General features: G+C 38.5%; 1 long non-coding RNA gene across 1 annotated transcript; it reads right to left on the bottom strand.

Moving 5' to 3' along the window:
• Nucleotides 1-267: 267 nt before the first annotated feature.
• Nucleotides 268-16,907, bottom strand: LOC106975246 (uncharacterized). Its single transcript, XR_001430287.3, has 3 exons — nt 8,022-16,907; nt 7,441-7,498; nt 268-767 (listed from the first exon to the last, which is right to left on the bottom strand). It is a non-coding gene; the product is annotated as an uncharacterized LOC106975246 (long non-coding RNA).
• Between the last annotated feature and the right edge of the window lie 700 nt (nt 16,908-17,607).

Below are 17,607 nucleotides of genomic sequence, written 5' to 3'. Positions count from 1 at the left end.
TGGATCCTAAGAAACTTAACAGAAACCCATGGGGGAAGGGAAGGAAAAAAAAAAAAAGAGGTTAGAGTGGGAGAGAGCCAAAACATAAGAGACTGTTAAAAACTGAGAACATACTGAGGGTTGATGGGGGGTGGGAGGGAGGGGAGGGTGGGTGATGGGTATTGAGGAGGGCACCTTTTGGGATGAGCACTGGGTGTTGTATGGAAACCAATTTGACAATAAATTTCATAAAAAAAAAACACAAAAAACAACAACAACAACAACAAAATTCATTAGTAGTTAACCTAGGTAACGACATTTTCTGACCACATGATGTTTGTTGACCCTGTTTCTCATCCCCTGGTTTATGCATACATTGTTCCTGGCTGACGGCTGTCAGATAGTTTCATACCATCATCAATAAATCCTGTAGGTAATATGCAGACTAATGAGCTTGTTCAGACTTATGTCCCCAATCTGCATTAAATCACACCTTTATGAAGAGCCTACTTCCCAGAAACATCAAACATAGAAGATTCTGCAATTATGGAAACTTTTGTTTGTTCAATGTGAAGAATTGTCCAGAGTCCAGGATTTTCAAAAATGAGTAAGTGAAAGCTTTTTTTTTTTCCACATAAAAATCATATATCAAACCTAATATGCAAAACATTAAAGAAAAATCTGCTCATGTCCAAGCTAGATCTGTGCTCAGAGCCCCACTTCCTCAGTTCTCTCTTTCCTCCATTATTGTGTGGTTGTTGAGATACCTCCTCAGGTTGCAGCTGGGTCTACGATAAGAAACAAAACAAAGTAATAGAGAAGAAGATATTGGTAAGTTATGAGAGAGACCAAATATGCAAGAAATGAATCCTATCTTCTGTACACTTGATCTTAGCCAAAAGGCTGAGAAGCAATGAATCCTATCTTCTATAGATACGTGGTTCTTATATTTAGTGCCTTTTAAACTCTGTGAAATATACACAATTATGGCTAAAGTCTATATGGCCAATCCCAGAACGCCTGGGAGGCTCAGTCAGTTGAGCGTCTGACTTCCGCTCAGGTCATGATCTTGAGGTTCATACGTTTGAGCCTCAGAGCCGGCTCTTTGCTGACAGCATGGAGCCCGCTTCAGATTCTCTGTCCCCCTCTTTCTGCCCCTCCCCTGCTTGCACTCTCGCTATCAAAAATAAACAAACATGTATTTAAATAAAATAAAATGGCCAATCTCATTATTAACTAAAATCAGATGACAGAGAAAGTTTTCTTTTTAATGCCAAGTTTATTTCAATTAAACCAGAAAAACAGTATATTCACAGACACTGTTGGACACAATCTGGTTATAAGAATGATACTGAAGTTAATCTATCATGCAGATTTTAGTGATAATGTAAATATAAAGTTTGGTATATTTTTATGTATTAAACAAGTGTGTTTGGAGAATACCCTCATTCTACAGTCCAGCAGGCAGGTTTCATTCTACCAGGATGAAAGCAAATTGGAAGATCTAGAAGTTTGGAATTAGGGTAGTCCCATCTTTTAGCACAATTTTAATTTTTTAAATTTATTTATGTTTGAGAGAGAGAGAAACAGAACATGAGCGGAGGAGGGGCAGGGAGAGAGGGGGACAGAGGATCTGAAGTGGGCTCCACACTGACAGCAGAGAGCCTGATGGACGGCTCAAGCCCACAAACCAGGAGATCATGATTTGAGGGGAAGTAGGACATTTAACCGACTGAACCACCCAGGTGCCCAGCACTACTTTAAAAATGAGTCTAGCAGTGGCTCAGTCGGAAGAGCATGTGACTCTTGATCTTGGGGTTGTGAGTTCTAGCCCCACATTGGGTGTAGAGATTAAATAAATAAACTTAAAAAAAAATGAGTCCAAAGACTGTCTACATCAGAATCAAGTTGAGGTGTTAAAAATATACGTTTTTCTACTTTATTTCCAAAGACTCTTATTCACTATCTGGGGAGAAGTCCAAGAATCTGTACTTTTTCAAACCGGCTCCATGTGATTCTAATATGGACTGAGGCAAGAAGCTGGTGATGGGGAGTTCCAGCGAGAGATAATACGAATTCTGATATGCGAATGCGCAGAGCTCAGCTGCAAGTAAATATAAAGCAGGTAAACTATAAAACAGGTAGGTGACATCCAAGATGTCTCAGAATGGTCCTGTTAGTCCTGGGTTACCCATTCTCAGATCTATGCTTCCAGTTCTTTGTCCTCTCTGCTCAGCATAGTAGGGTGCCTTGTTCTTGCAGGCTGTTTCCTAGCCCCATACAGCCTGTCGTTAAGTGGGGATCAGGCACTGGCATAAATCTGAAGGGCAGAAGAAAGAAAGCAGGGCATTTTCCCTGCTTTTCTGTCTTAACCTTCTCTGGCAGCAATCGTATATTCTTCATGATTTCCACTTCCATCAGGCAGACCCATTGTGGTTCTTGCTCCCATTAGCTGATTCCCACCGATGGGGGCTCTAATCGTATCATTTTCTACCCTTTCTCTCTAGCCTTCAGGTGGTAGTGCCTTCCTTCTGCTGCTGCTAATATCTGGGATACCTGAACATCCCATATTGGCTTCTCAGCTATTTCATCATCCACATAACCAATTCCTTTTATTAGATTATATTTTACATATTCAGAACAGTTTCTTTTTTTAACACTTTTTCAAAATGTTTAAAGTTTATTTAGTGTGTGTGTCTGTGTGTGTGTGTGTGTGTGAGAGAGAGAGAGAGAGAGAGAGAGAGAGAGAGAGAGAAAGCAGCAGAGGGGCAGAGAGAGAGGGAGAGAAAGAATCCCAAGCAGGTTTCTCACTGTCAGCGCAGAACCCAATGCGGGGCTTGAACTCACAAACCATGAGATCATGACCTAAGCCAAAACCAAGATTCAGATGCTCAACAGACTGAGCCACCCAGGTGCCCCAAAACAGCTCTTGTTTCCTTGAAGGATTCTAACTGCTGCAGGGCTCCAGCCACAGAGCTAGCTAGAGTTCAGAACCAGGTTTCCACTCGCTACTGGAGCAGGTGGGCAAGAATAAGGCAGAAAGGGCCCAGTCATGCTGGTGGGGTCATGGGGTGTATGCCTCAGGATTCTCCAAATTATACACCATTACACATTACAAATGTGTAATGAAGCTTGGTGCCTCCCCAAAGGCTGCATTCTGTGGTCTTCAACAAGGTCACAAGGGTACAATGTCTTCTGGAAGCCATATGACTGGAGTACCTAGCATACAGTAGGTGCTTGATAGATATTTATTGATTGGATGTGTATAGTGTGCAAGGGAAATTATCTGATCAGAATTAGGGGAAAGAATTTGAAAGAGATTCTTTTCAACACAATCCAACAAATATTTCTGGTGTGAAAAGGAAATGATAGGTTGTTTTTCTGAAACTATTTTTATTTTTAAGGCCCCAGAACTTTTTGGTGAACTGAATATTTTATAGGGGTTAAGTCAGTGTTTTTTAAAACTAGAAAACCATGCCTATGAACTAAGGTTTTATTTTTATCTACCTGGCAATGAATATTAGTCACTATCTTATTTTTGCAAAAAAAATACATGTTATGAGATAAGGAGTTTCAGATGCTTATTATGTTAGATTTCTACCACAGTTTTGTAGCAAAGTGTTATATTCCTAGGAAAGCAAAAATCTAGTATTACTGGAAGAACAATTAAGACTTAGGAGAAAGTAAAATGTACTGAGATTAATAGGTTAATTTTTCAATGTAGGTTGGTACATTTAATATTTTTATATTAATAAATGAAATGAAGTCCAAATTTCCATGTAATTGGTCTCACTCAATTACCATGACATGTAATTTTTTTTCAAAGTCAAACATCAAAATGTCATAAAACATGAATTAAGTATCTTTGTTGTGGGGTATTGAATTATGGTTGATTTCTCCCCCCTCTGATTCCTTTTTCATTACCCATATATTTCTAAAATGAGTATTCATCCTATTTTAAGTTGAAAAAGAAAACAAAGTTAAAAGAAAATAGAAGACAGCTTTTTGTTTGCTTGTTTGTTTTATTTTGTTAAGAAAGGACAGCAAAAATGCTAACCATAAAGGGAGAAATGGGCAAATTGGTTTGGACTATGTTAAAATTAAAAACTTATGCTCATAAAAAGACAACCCACTGATATATCCATCAAAAAGATTGTTTCCAGGGGCGCCTGGGTGGCTCAATCGGTTGGGCGTCTGACTTGGACTCAGGTCACGATCTCGCGGTGAGTTGGAGCCCCGCATTGGGCTCTATGCTGCCAGATCAGAGCCTGGAGCCTGCTTCGGATTTTGTGTCTCCCTCTCTCTCTTCGCCTCCCCCACTCATGCTCTGTCTCTCTCTGTCTCTCAAAAATGAATAAACTTTAAAAAAAATAAAAAAAAAAAGATTGTTTCCAGAATATAGTAAGGCCTCCTAAAAATCTATAAGAAAAAGACAATCGAATAGAAAAATGCACAAAATGTCTGATAAATGTATAAAGAGATGCTCACCTTCATTTGTCATTAGGGAAATGCAAATCTTAACCATAATGAAATACTTCCACACACCTAGCAGAATGTATACAGAGAAAACTATAGACTGTAAAAAAAAAGTATTGGTGAAGATGTGGAATAATTGAAGTTCTCATACATTGCTGGTAAGAATGGTAAAGATATTTTGATAAAGATATTTTGGAGATAGATATATATATACACACACATATATATGCATATATATATATATATATATATATATATATATATATATACATATGTATATATATATATATCCCTTATGACTCAGCAACACCACTTCCAGGTGCAACCCATTGGAAGTGTGTTTACATGTTCACCAAAAGACATAAACAGTAGTGTCTATAGCAGCATAAGTCATGATAGCTCCAAACCTGAAAACTATCCAAGTGCCTATAAATAACAGAAAGGATAAAGAAATTGTGGTATATTTACAGAATGGAAAACTCCACAGCAATAAGAATGAATAATTTATAGCTATATGTACCAAATAGGTGGATTCACAAAAATAATGTTGAGTAAAATAAGTACATGTTTATGATGCCATTGATACTAAGATAGTCTATATTTTTTATTATTTTATTTTTAAAATTTACATCCAAGTTAGTTAGCATATAGTGTAACAATGATTTCAGGAGTAGATTCTTTAATGTGCCTTATCCGTTAAGCCCATCTCCCTCCCACATCCCCTCCAGTAACCCTCTGTCTGTTCTCCATATTTAAGAGTCTCTTATGTTTTGTCCTCTTCCCTGTTTTTATATTATCGTTGCTTCCTTTCCCTTGTGTTCATCTGTTCTGTGTCTTAAAGTCCTCATATGAGTGAAGTCATATGATATTTGTCTTTGTCCAACTGACTAATTTGCTTAGCATAATACCCTCTAGTTCTATCCAAGTAGTTACAAATGGCAAGATTTCGTTCTTTTTGATTGCCGAGTAATACGCCATTGTATATATATATATCATATCTTCTTTATCCATTCATCCATTGATGGAAATTTGGGCGCTTTCCATACTTTGGCTATTGTTGATAATGCTGCTATAAACATTGTGGTGCATGTGCCCTTTTAAAACAGCATACCCATATCCCTTGGATAAATACCTAGTAGTGCGATTGCTGGGTCATAGGGTAGTTCTATTTTTAATTTTTTGAGGAACCTCCATACTGTTTTCCAGAGTGGCTGCACCAGTTTTCATTCCCACCAGCAGTGCAAAAGAGATCCTAAGATAGTCTCTATTGTTGAGAGTACATACTAGGGGTGCCAGTCGGTTAAGTAACTGACTGTCGATTTCGGCCCAGGTCATGATCTCATGGTTCATGAGTTTGAACCCCGCATCAGGATTCATGCTGATGGTGCAGAGCCTGCTTGTGATTCTCTCTCTCTCCCTCTCTCTCTCTGCCCCTTCAGTGCTCTTTCTCTCTCAAAATAAATAAATAAACTTATCCATTGATATTAAGTTGAAATGTATACAAAATTAATTTATGATGCCAGAAGTTAAAACAGCAATTACCCTTGACACGAGTAATGACTAGAGAGGATATGGGGAGGCTTTCTACAGAGTGGTCAATATTTTGTATCTTTTTCTGGGCACAGGTTACAAGGATGTGTTAGTTTATAAAAAATTTATCCACCTGTACTCTGATAATAAGTGCACTTTTATTTATGGAGATTATATTTCATTGCTTCTTCGTCTTTTGGCTAAGATAAGTGTGTGGAGATTATACTTCAATAAAAGGTAGTTTTTTTTAAGTTTATTTTTATTTATTTTTGAGAGAGAGAGCATGAGCAGGGGAGAGGCAGACAGAGAGAATCCCAAGCAGACTCCAAGCCACAGCTCAGAGGCTGACACAGGGCTCTCAAACCCATGAACTATGAAATCATGACTTGAGCAGAAATCAAAGTCAGATGCTCAAATGACTGAGCCACCCAGGTGCTCCTCAATAAAAAGTTTTAAAGGAAATGCTCTAATGGGCCCTCAGAACAACAATTTGCTTATATGGCATACATGCCTATAGCTCTTGTTACTAAATAAGCGTAGTATTTTTTCTGTATTTCCCTCTTTAAACAAATCTGTGGTAAGCAGAATGATGCTCCCCCCAAAAATGTCCATGTCCTAATTATCAGAATCTGCAAATATGTTACTTTATATGGCAAGAAGGACTTTGCAGATGTAATTAATTTAAGAATCTTGACAAGGGGGATTATTCTGGGATACCTGGGAACTAAAATCACATGTGTCTTTAAAATTGGAGAACTTCTGGAGCACCTGGGTGGCTTAGCTGGTTAAGCATCCTCTCTTGATCTTGGCTCAGGTCATGATCTCACTGTTCAGTTCGTGGGTTCAAGCCCTGTGTCGGCGGGCTCTGTGCTGATGGCATGGAGCGGATTCTGTCTCTCTCTTTCTCTACCCCCCATCCCTCAAAATAAATACATTAATTAATTTTTAAAAGTTGGAGAACTTCTCTCAATGTGGTCAGAAGGAGATGGGACTATGGGAAAATGGTCAGAGAGATGAACTGTTGCTAGCTTTGAAGAGGGAGGAGGGAAACTTTGAGCCAAGGAATGTGAGCAGCCTTTAGAAGCTGAGGAAGGCAAAGAAATGGGTTCTCCTTTACATCTTCCAGAAGGGAGCACAGCCCTGCCAACATCTTGATTTTAGCCCGCTGTGATACATGTTGGATGTGACCCACAGAACTATAAAATAATCAATTTGTTTTGGTTTACACTACTACATTTGTGGTAATTTGTTAAAGCGGCAACAGAGACTAATATACCATCCTCCTGATTGCTGGAAATGCAAAATTTTTAAAAATCTCATGCTTTTATACCTAATGGGCTGCAACTATCAGCAGCAGCAAAAGAGACCTGGAATGTCAGGAGTTTGGCAAGATTGAGTTACGAACTATATCGAATCAAACAGATATGCAAAGAGTAAAGGGCACAGGGGACTTACCTGTAGTTCAACCCCTTCGGTGTCCTTGGAGCCTCTGTCATGAAGAAAAGTGCTGTTTCTGCAAGGTGCAAAGGCCAGGGCAATGCTTTTACATAAACATGCTCTTGGTATAACAACAAAAATAGCTTCATAAACAGGGAAATCATTCCAATAAACACATGACATGCCAGTGATCTTAAAAACCCGTTCAGGTATCTAAGAACTAGTTACACCTCCCTGACCTCTCTGACCATGGCCAACAAGATGATCTCTCCATGGTTTCCAACAGCAAGAGAATAATACAAGGAAGCAGAGGACTGGATCAGTTGTGATTAGCAAGCCTGCAAACTAATAACCTGAAAATGTGTCCATGATTGGCAACCCACTCTCTCCACCAACATTCTTTGATAGGGACCTTTGGTGGTCTTTTTCCCCATTGTTTTTTAAGTATCATGTAAATATAGCTTCAATACAAGTTTCCTAAACCCTCCTATACAGAAATTTTGGAACCACCACTGGAACTAATATTTGATACATGACATTGGCACATCCTCAGTAGAAAATAGTTTGGCATTACCTTCTCAATTTGTACGTATGCCTACCTGTATTAGTTTCCGGTGTCTGCTGTGGCAAATCACCACAAACTTGAGGACTTAAAACAATAGTAGTTTATTCCCTCACAGTTCTGGAGACCAGAAGTTTAACATCAGTTTCACTGGACTGAAATCAAGGTGTTGACAAGGTACCTTGCCTTCTCTTCTGTCTGGATTCAAATCTCCTTCTGGCTCCCACTTTACAAGGACAGTTGGATGGCAATTAGGGCTCACTAGGATAATTCAGGATAATTTCCCTATCTCAAGATCTTTAACTTAATTACATTTGCTAAAACTCTTTTTCCAAATAAGGTCATAGGTTTGAAGGATTAGGATGCGGACCTATCTTTGGGAGGCATTGTCAGCCTACCCCAATACCCTAGCAATTCCACTCCTATAAAGTGCTATGGAGATGCTCCTGCCTAAGTGTATTTTGTAATTTTTTAAAGTTTTGTTTGTGTGTTTGTTTGTTTACTTATTTATTCATTTTGAGAGAGAGTGTGAGTGGTGGGGAGGGGAAGAGAAAGAGGGAGAGAGTGAGAATCCCAAGCAGGCTCGCACTCTCAACACAAAGCCCAATGTGGGACTCAAACTCATGAACCGCAAGATCATGACCTGAGCTGAAATCAAGTCAGACGCTTAATGGACTGATCCACCCAGGTGCCCCCAAAGGGTATTTTTTGAAATACATTTTAAAGCTCTAAAGGAAACCACCAGATGCCTATTGACAGGTGAATGGATAAGTAGAATAGCATATTCACACAAATGGAAATTTATCCATCAGTGAGAATGATTGATGTAGCAACAGGAAAGAACATGAATACACTAGAAATAATGGTGAGTAAAAAAGCAAACCCTCACTAGTGTACATAGTATGATACTGTTTTTATAAAATTCAAAACATATGGGGCTCTTGGGTGGCTCAGTTGGTTAAGCATCTGACTTTGGCTCAGGCCATGATCTCGCGATTTTTGAGTTCAAGCCCCACGTTGGGCTCTGTGCTGAGAGCTCAGAGCCTGGTGCCCGCTTCAGATTCTGTGTCTCCCCCTCTCTCTGCCCCTCCCATGCTCATACTCTCTCTGTCTCTTAATAATAAATAAACATTAAAAAATTAAAAAAATTAAATTCAAAACATATAAAACACTGACTAGGGACAAATATGTGGTAAAGCCATGATTTTCTTTTAAATAAAGGCAGTGATAAAGGCAAAATGTAGAATGTGGTCACCTCTGTGTTGGAAGGGTTGGAAAATGGAGCAGGCTGGGGGTATGGGATTGAGAAGGAATAGCCAGGTAACTTCAATATGGGAGATGTTTTAGTTCTTATGTTGCATGGCAATTCCTTAGGTGTAATGTCACAAGTGTTGCTTTAAATGTATCACGTATTGCATTTTACAAATCCCCAAGGTAATTAGTGGTATTGTATTGGGCATTTTTTGTAGCTAGGTACAGACTCATGCTTGCTAGGGAAGACAAAGATTGATCACAAGGATTCATATGCATAGGAACTGGAAATCATCTGCGATTTGAAGAAGCCTAAGTACTCTGTCCTCCACTGTTACACGCAGAGGGTAAAGAGACTGCAGCAGGAAGTCTAGTTCAGCAAAAAATAGATTCTCTGACCAATTCTTCACTTGCAGATAGCTTCATCTTTGAGACTGGTATTTCCTCCCTAAATATAAAAATAATCCAGACTTAATGAATCATGATTTCCAAGGAAGACATCAGATCATCTGCATATTTGATAAGCATACTAGGTTATTCTCATTATCAGGGAAATTTGGAAAATTTCTGGAGCATGCTTCTCAGATGTGCATGTGCACAGGAATCACTTGGCATCTTGTTGAAGTGCAGATTTTGATTTAGTCATTCTGGAATGCAGTCTGAGTCTGCCTGAGAAGTCTCAGGGAATGCAGACATTGCCAGTCAAGGGCAGTTTTTGAGAAGCTAGCTTCTAGAGTTCAGTACAGTGTTACAGACCCCCTTTGAGAATCTGGGAAGAGCTCTCTGTATATCTGTTTCACAGCAGAATGCATAAAGAAAATTTAACATCAAATTGCAAAGGGTTTGGAGGGCCCCTGAACACTATTCATAGGCTAATAGGACACACCATCAACCTGGTTCCAATGAGGAGGTGACAGAAATCTTCAATTAATAATGTCTAACATTTATTGAGTACCTATTATGTGCCTTGGCACTGTGCTAGGTGTTCTAGACATATTATCTCATTTAATCCTCACAACAAACCTATAAGGTAGGTCCTATTTTTATCATTCTTATCTTACAGGTAAAAAAAAAATGGTGCAGAGAAAGTTTTTGGTAATTTGCTCAAAGGTATTCTGCGAGCCTGATTCCTGAGCCCAGGTGTTTAATTACTATGTAAGTACTGCGGTCTTAATGTGTTATAATTAGATGAAGGAAGTAATTTTATTTTATTAAAAATTGTCTGGAGGGGTGCCTGGGTGGCTCAGTCGGATAAGTGACTGACTTCAGCTCATGTCATGATCTCACGATTCATGGGTTCGAGCCCTGCGTCAGGCTCTGTGCTGAACACTTGCTCGGAGCCTGGAGCCTCCTTCAGATTCTGTTTCTCCTTCTCTCTCTGTTCCTCCCCTGCCTGTGCTCTGTCTCACTCAAAAATAAATACATGTTAAAAAAAAAATGTCTGGAAAGTGAAAATGTGGGCAAACTAGACCTGAGGTTTTCAAATTCTGATGGGCATCAGAATCTCCGGGGGAATTTGTTAAATATGATAACAAAACAATGTTTGGGTTCCAGACTAGATCTTCATCTTAAAATCAGAATTTCTGGATATGAAGCTGGGCACTTGTATTTTTTTCTTTATGATTGATTTTTTTTTTAAGTTTATTCTTAAATGTAAACAGGATCTAAGGCAACACTTCCAACACTTCATTCAAGCTATAGGTGGCAACAGATGCTATGACAGGGAATCCAGAAGTTTAAACAGGAATGGAATTTAGGATTACCATTGCCTCAGGCACAAGGAACAGCTTACTTTTTACCAGATTTCTTAATTCTAACTGTGGCAGGGGGCCCTTCCCCATAGCCTGCGTTTTTAGCTCCTTGAGTTTCTTCTCCTCCTCTTTCTGTTTCTGGTTGAATGTCTTATCTCGTCCATTTCCTTGACCTGCTTCTTGGGCTGCTTCAGGGGCTTCCTCTTGCCACCTTCCGAGCCCCACATGGCGCCTGCTACCTCTTCCCCCGACCCTACCGCCGGAAGCCTGTTTAACCAACACCCCAGATGATTTCAATGTGCAAAGTTTGAGTATGAATGCTATAGGTTTTAGACAGGCAGCATTTTAAAAGTGCAAAGGAGGGGCGTCTGGTTGGCTCAGTGGGTTAAGCATCTGACTCGTGATTTGGGCTCAGGTCATTATATTTGTCAGGCTCCGGGCTGAAAGCTTGGGATTCTTTCTCTCCCTCTCTCTCTGCCCCTACCCCGCTTGTGCTTGCTCTCTCAAAATAAATAACCTTAAAGAGTGCAAAGGAAAGTTAAATGAAATCTGTTATGTGAGAAACTCTGAAAGGGAAGGTAGCCCCTAGAGGGTTAGGAAGTTCTTAGAAATGCATTACAGGCTCTGATCTTAATAAGGAAGAAAAGCAGGGAAGCACCTGTAAGTTTCCTTTGCTTTCCTTTGCTCCCTTGACTTCCATTCAGGTGTATTCCATAACATCTTCATTTAGAAGGGGATAGATCCACCTTGTAAAGTACTTCATATTATCATGGACGCAAAAAAGTGCTTATAAAGTGGTGTCATGGACCTGTAAATAAAGTGGCAGGAAAATTAACCCTACTCCTCCCTTTCCCTCCAGACAAGCTTAAATTTGGGGGTAAAATACTAAAATAACAGGAAAAAAGGGTCGGAGGCACAGTTTGACTCTCTTCTGAACTCTTATTTATTTTCCTTTTTCTCATTCATTAGTTTATTCAAGCAATTTTTTTTTTTTAGTTGCATGTGACTTCATTGTGCCAAGTACAACTCTAGAGCTGGGAATACAGTGCTGAAGGATGCCTACTGCCATTGCTTAAGGAAATGAGTTAGGCAGTCATACCCATACAGTCATGGGTTGAAGAGAGGGACAAGTATAATATGAGAAGAGCACACCCATGGGTTATGAACAGAAAAGGAATCAGGAGAGAAGGGTGGATTTTATTTTGTTTCTAAAACAGCTGAAGAAGGTAGATTCTGAAGAAGAGCAGGAACTAGATGGCAATCCTATTCAAGATTTTTTTTGTTATTGAAAAAAAAAATTTTAATGTTTATTTTTGAGAGAGAGAGAGCTCACGCGCGCGTGAGAGCACGAGTGGGGAGGGGCAGAGAGAAAGACACAATTCAAAGCAGCCTCCAGGCTCTCAGCTATTAGCACAGAGCCCAACCAGGGGCTCGAACTCACAAACTGTGAGATCGTGACCTGAGCCAAAGTCCAATGCTTAACCCACTGAGCCCCCAGGTACCTCAAGAGTTTTTTGTAAATAACAATATACGTGTTGGCTTTAACACTATAGATATTTTATAGGTAATTAACTTCTGTATTTCTGGTGATACATTTTAAAAAAGATTGTTAAAGAAACAATTTGTGAGCATCGTAGAGAAAAGGAAGTGGTGATCAACAGAGCCAGGTGTGGATTTACTAAGAACAAGTCACGTCACACCAACCCCCTTTCTTTCGTAGATTAGGGAACTATGGTAGATTTTGGGTTGAGTGGGTGGTAGGGAAGCAAAAATAATGGAGGTAGATTCACAGAAATCTTTGTTTTTGAAAAAAATATGTATTGTATGTCTGCTTAGATCAGACATTTGCTAGGCAGCTTACACTTTCATATTTGATCATCACAGTAAGCCTATTAAGAAAATCTTGTCTTCCTAAAAATCAACTGATGTCATAAAACACAGGATCTGCAATACTAAGGGAGAGTGTTGGTGGAAGAAGCTGGTTTGCTCATCCATGAGGCCCCCAAAACTGATCCTAGAGATTTACCTCCTTCCTATAGTTCCTCACACTCGTGCACTGGGCCCAAGAGTTAACAGAAGACTTTAACCCCAATACCCTGTAGCAAAACTGTAAAAGGGCTACAAACCATAAACAAGACTTTAGGAAAGATGGAGGGTAATAAAATGGAAATAAACATAGAAAACAACTTGAAACTGAATAATGCAGTTTACAAAATAAGGTTTGTCGTCTTCAGTTTATAGACTTCAGAGATTAGAACTTCCGCTCACTACTAGATTACCTGTTTTAAATGACTCTTTTTGGCAAATCACTATACATTTTCAGTGATTCCTCTTTACCTCCAGCTACACTTTTAAGCTATAAACTGCTTTAACCTTCCTTTTAGAACCTTCATTTCCACTAATCCACCATGTGAGCGTTTTCACCTCCTTTCCCACTCAGAGGCTTCAGAATGTGCCATTTATTTTGTCTCTATGCTCAAACCATTCTTCAAAGTTCATTCTCCTTCAGCACTCTTTTCTCTCTGCCCCAATTTTTTCATGTAGGTCTGTGTGGTTTGAAGGACCAGTTTCAGTTAAGTTAGCTCAAGTGAAAGGTTTTCTTAGAGTAATATTACATGATTTCTCAAAAATAGTAGTCAACATACTCTTTAGCCTTCTATCAGTTGTGATATTTGAGGCTTAAACAATTGTTTTGTTTATTTTTGTTTTTTCTTACATATGGAGAAATCTGGAGGTAGCTAGTTGCTGATTGTTTTAGTGGCTCAACATTTAAAGACCAGTGGCACTACTCTTCTTGGCCTTTTCTTCACCATCACAAGATGGCTGCTATAGCTTAAATATCACATCCAAGTTCAAAGAAGGTAGGAAAAGAAGGGAAGCCAGTCTTTTCCTTTGATTAGGATAGCAAAAACTCTCAGAGAAACCTGCCAGTAGACTTCTGCTTATATTGCATTTATAAGAACTCTGTAACCCAGCTGCTCATAAAGAAAGTGAAATCACAAGCCACAAGTGATTATTATTGAGACTATAGAAAGAACTTCTACACTTTGATAAACATGAGGTATACAACCGAATAGAAAAATATGCAGAAGGCAGGAAATTGGTAGAAGAAGAAATATCTTTGGTGAGCAAATTGAGAGAAAGATGCTCTATCACATTAATGATCAGGCAAATGTAAATTATGACTACATTGTGATAGCTGGTCATTATGACTAAATATTATCCACTGAATTAACAAGAATTAAGACCTCTCAAAAATAAGTGTTGACAAAAATGTGGGGCTGTCTCCACGGCTAGTGTGGGTAAGGTAAAATGGTACAACGACTTGGGAATACAACCTAGGATTATCTAGTGAAGTTGGATGTGGGCAGATGCCTTGATGTAGCAGTTTCACTGCTAGTGATTCCTCACAGGAGACATGCATGCCAATGTTCACAGCAGTATTTTTTTGTAACAGCAAAAATGGAAATAACCCAGATGCCCATTGTCAGAAAAACGTACAAAGGATATATTCATATAATAGACCTACAACTATTGCAGTAACATGTATAAATATAAGAAATACAATTTTGAGAGGAAAAAAAATCAAAGGGAGAAGACTACATATATCACATAATGTTTTTAAAAGCTAAAAACAAGAAGGCTAAGCAATATATTTTTAGAGATACATACATATATGGTTATATGTTTTTCAACAGAGAAATAACAAAGCAAGAACAAAATAAACACAAAATTCAGGATAGTGGTTAGCCCTCTTGAAGGAGGGACATGGGATACAACACCCAGGTGAATTCAGTGATCCTGCAATATTCTAGGTATTAAATTCAGTAGTGGATTAATAGTTGCTCATTTTATTATTATGCTTCATAACTTGTATTTCATATATTATATATTTATATGTCAAATATTACATAATAAGAAACAAGAAAAAATAGCTTTGGTAATAAGTATTAAAATAATTTTAATACATCATATTGCAAAAACATGTTGGAGGGAGGCACATGCTCTGGTCAACCAGACATTTACAATTTTAATTGTTTTAGCTTTACAATGATATTTTAGTATAATAAAAACTGTATTTGCTTCAGTTCAGGTGGGAAAAGAACATAAGCACATACAAACACAAATGCTATAGGGTAATTTATTATTACCTTGCAGCAACTTTGGGAAATAAATAAGTAGTTGAGACAAGAAGCAGAGTGATAACAGAAAGAGGCTTAATAATTTAATGTTAAAGAACAGTGCAAGTAGAGGAGTGGGAACAGAAGTGAGAATACAGCAATATGCAAAGAGAAAGTGGAAATGGAGGATGTAGATTATAGTGTCCTTTTCAAAATGCTTAGCAACAAAAGAAGAGAAAAAATTAGTTTCTGTCACCTTCAGGGAGTCTTCAGGACTATTCTTCCCAAGCCCACTGTGTTTTGCTTTTGTTTAATGCCTGTATTAGACAGAGGAACATGCAGGCCCAAGGATAAACTTTGTTAGGCATTTAAGAAAGCTTCTGAGGTTTCATGCCCAATCTAGGTACACATAAGTACCTATCCCCAAGGGTAATAGTGTCATTATTCAATCAGTGTTTCCTTTTTATTATTTTCACTATCATTTCAAGGTTATTTAAGTTATTCTCAATTCCAAATATTATACCAGAATCCAATCATGACAATAGACCAAAACAAATACCACCACTCCCAACAACAAAAACTCCCACCCCAAAAGAAAATGACATTTCTTAGACATTCTCTCAATAGAGGATTTATTCATTGCTTATAATCTGCACAAATTACAGATCCCATTTAAAAAAAACAGGGAATGACTTAATATGTTTTAAAGGACTTTGCTTTGTTGATCTATTTTTATTTATTTAAACTTTTTGTAATGTTTATTCATTTTTGAGAGGGAGACAGAGCATGAGCACGGGAGGGGCAGAGAGAGAGACACACACACAGAATCCAAAGCAGGCTCCAGGCCCTGAGCTGTCAGCACAGAGCCCAACGTGGGACTCGAACTCACAAACTGTGAGATCATGACCTGAGCCAAAGTCGAATGCTTAACCAACTGAACCACCCAGGTATACCTTGTTGATCTATTTTTAAAACAATTATCTGTAACTCCTCCAAAGGGCAAAAAAATCTGTTAATATATTAACTGTTTTCTTTACTTCCTTCTCAGCTAAGACAATCTGTTCTGGTGTTGGGAAAGGACGGGCAACAACAATCTATCACCTCCCTATGTAGTTTTTCCAGAGTTCCCAGGTAAAATGCTTATTCCTGCTTTATGTGCCTGTTGTACACCAACAGACTTCTATCACAATATTCATTCAATTACATGCCAGTCTTGTTGATCAAGCAGCAGCCTCCCAGAGGGCAGAGGTCTTTTCTTGTTCATCTTAGTCTCTCTATAGTGTGCACTGGGTCTTGTATATACTGGGGACTCAATAAATGTTGAATGAATGAATGAACAAGCAACAATTATTAATCAATAGGGTTTTTTGAATGTTTACTTTTGAAAAATCATTTTAAAAGTAAATGTTTATTTCAAAAGCTGTTTAAATAAAGCACTCTCCCTAGATTATGTCCAGCATATAATCACAATAAATATTTCTTGAATGAATACCAAATACGTAGATATCACAAGTAATTTCAATTTGTTATGGCCTTGCACCCTAGGGGCCTTGTAACTCTGTAGTAAGGGAAGCCATATAAGCAATGGTACATTATTCTCAGTTATAAACTGTTTAAAACTTTTTTTTAAGTTTATTTTTTATTTTGAGAGAGAGCTAGTGAGCACAAACACGAGCAGGGGAAGGGCAGAGAGAGAGGGAGAGAATTCCAAGCAGGGTCTGCACTGTCAGTGCAGAGCCCAATGCGGGGCTAGAACCCACCAACTGTGATATCATGACCTGAGCCAAAACAAAGAGTCAGATGCTTAACAGACTGAGTCACCCAGGCCACCCCTAAATTGTTTAAAACTTTTAAAAGATATTCAAACAAAGGTGAAATACAGAATTTACTTAAAAAAATTTTTTTTTTATTTGAGAGAGAAAGCGTGTGTGAGTGAGTTGGGGACAGGGGCAAAGGGAGAGAGAAAGAGAATCCCAAGCAGGTTGCATGCCCAGTGCAGAGCCCAATGTAGGAGCTCAATCCCACCAGCCTGGGAACATGACCTGAGCCAAAATGAAGAGTTGGATGCTCAACTGACTGAGCCACCCGGGCTTCTCAAAATTTACATTCTTTTTAAAGAAGAAATGCTTCTTCAAATACATTTTTGCTTGTGGGATATCACTTGGGGCTTTATCTTCAGAATCATTTAGGGAAATGTTATCCCTCCATTGTTTTTTTTACCCCTCTGTTTTTTCAGGGGCATCTGGCAGTTAAAGTCAGAGAAGTAGTAGGTACAGTTTTTGATTTGCATCTTACATCTTTGTATAAAAAGATATGAATAAGAAGAAAACATACCAGTCCTTAACAACTGTAGAGGTTTTGACCTTTTATAGAACATTTTCCTATTATTTTTTTCCAGGCTTCACCACTTCTTGACCAGAACACACAGCAGGGATTATCATCCCAATTTAACAGGTTAGGAAACTGAGATTACTAAATCTCTGCTAAGGTCTTCCTAGAA

Source organism: Acinonyx jubatus, chromosome A1, assembly GCF_027475565.1.
Source record: "Acinonyx jubatus isolate Ajub_Pintada_27869175 chromosome A1, VMU_Ajub_asm_v1.0, whole genome shotgun sequence".
NCBI classification, from domain to species: domain Eukaryota; kingdom Metazoa; phylum Chordata; class Mammalia; order Carnivora; family Felidae; genus Acinonyx; species Acinonyx jubatus.
The sequence above is the reverse complement of the archived record's forward strand: the minus strand, read 5'-3'. Positions and strand labels throughout refer to the sequence as shown.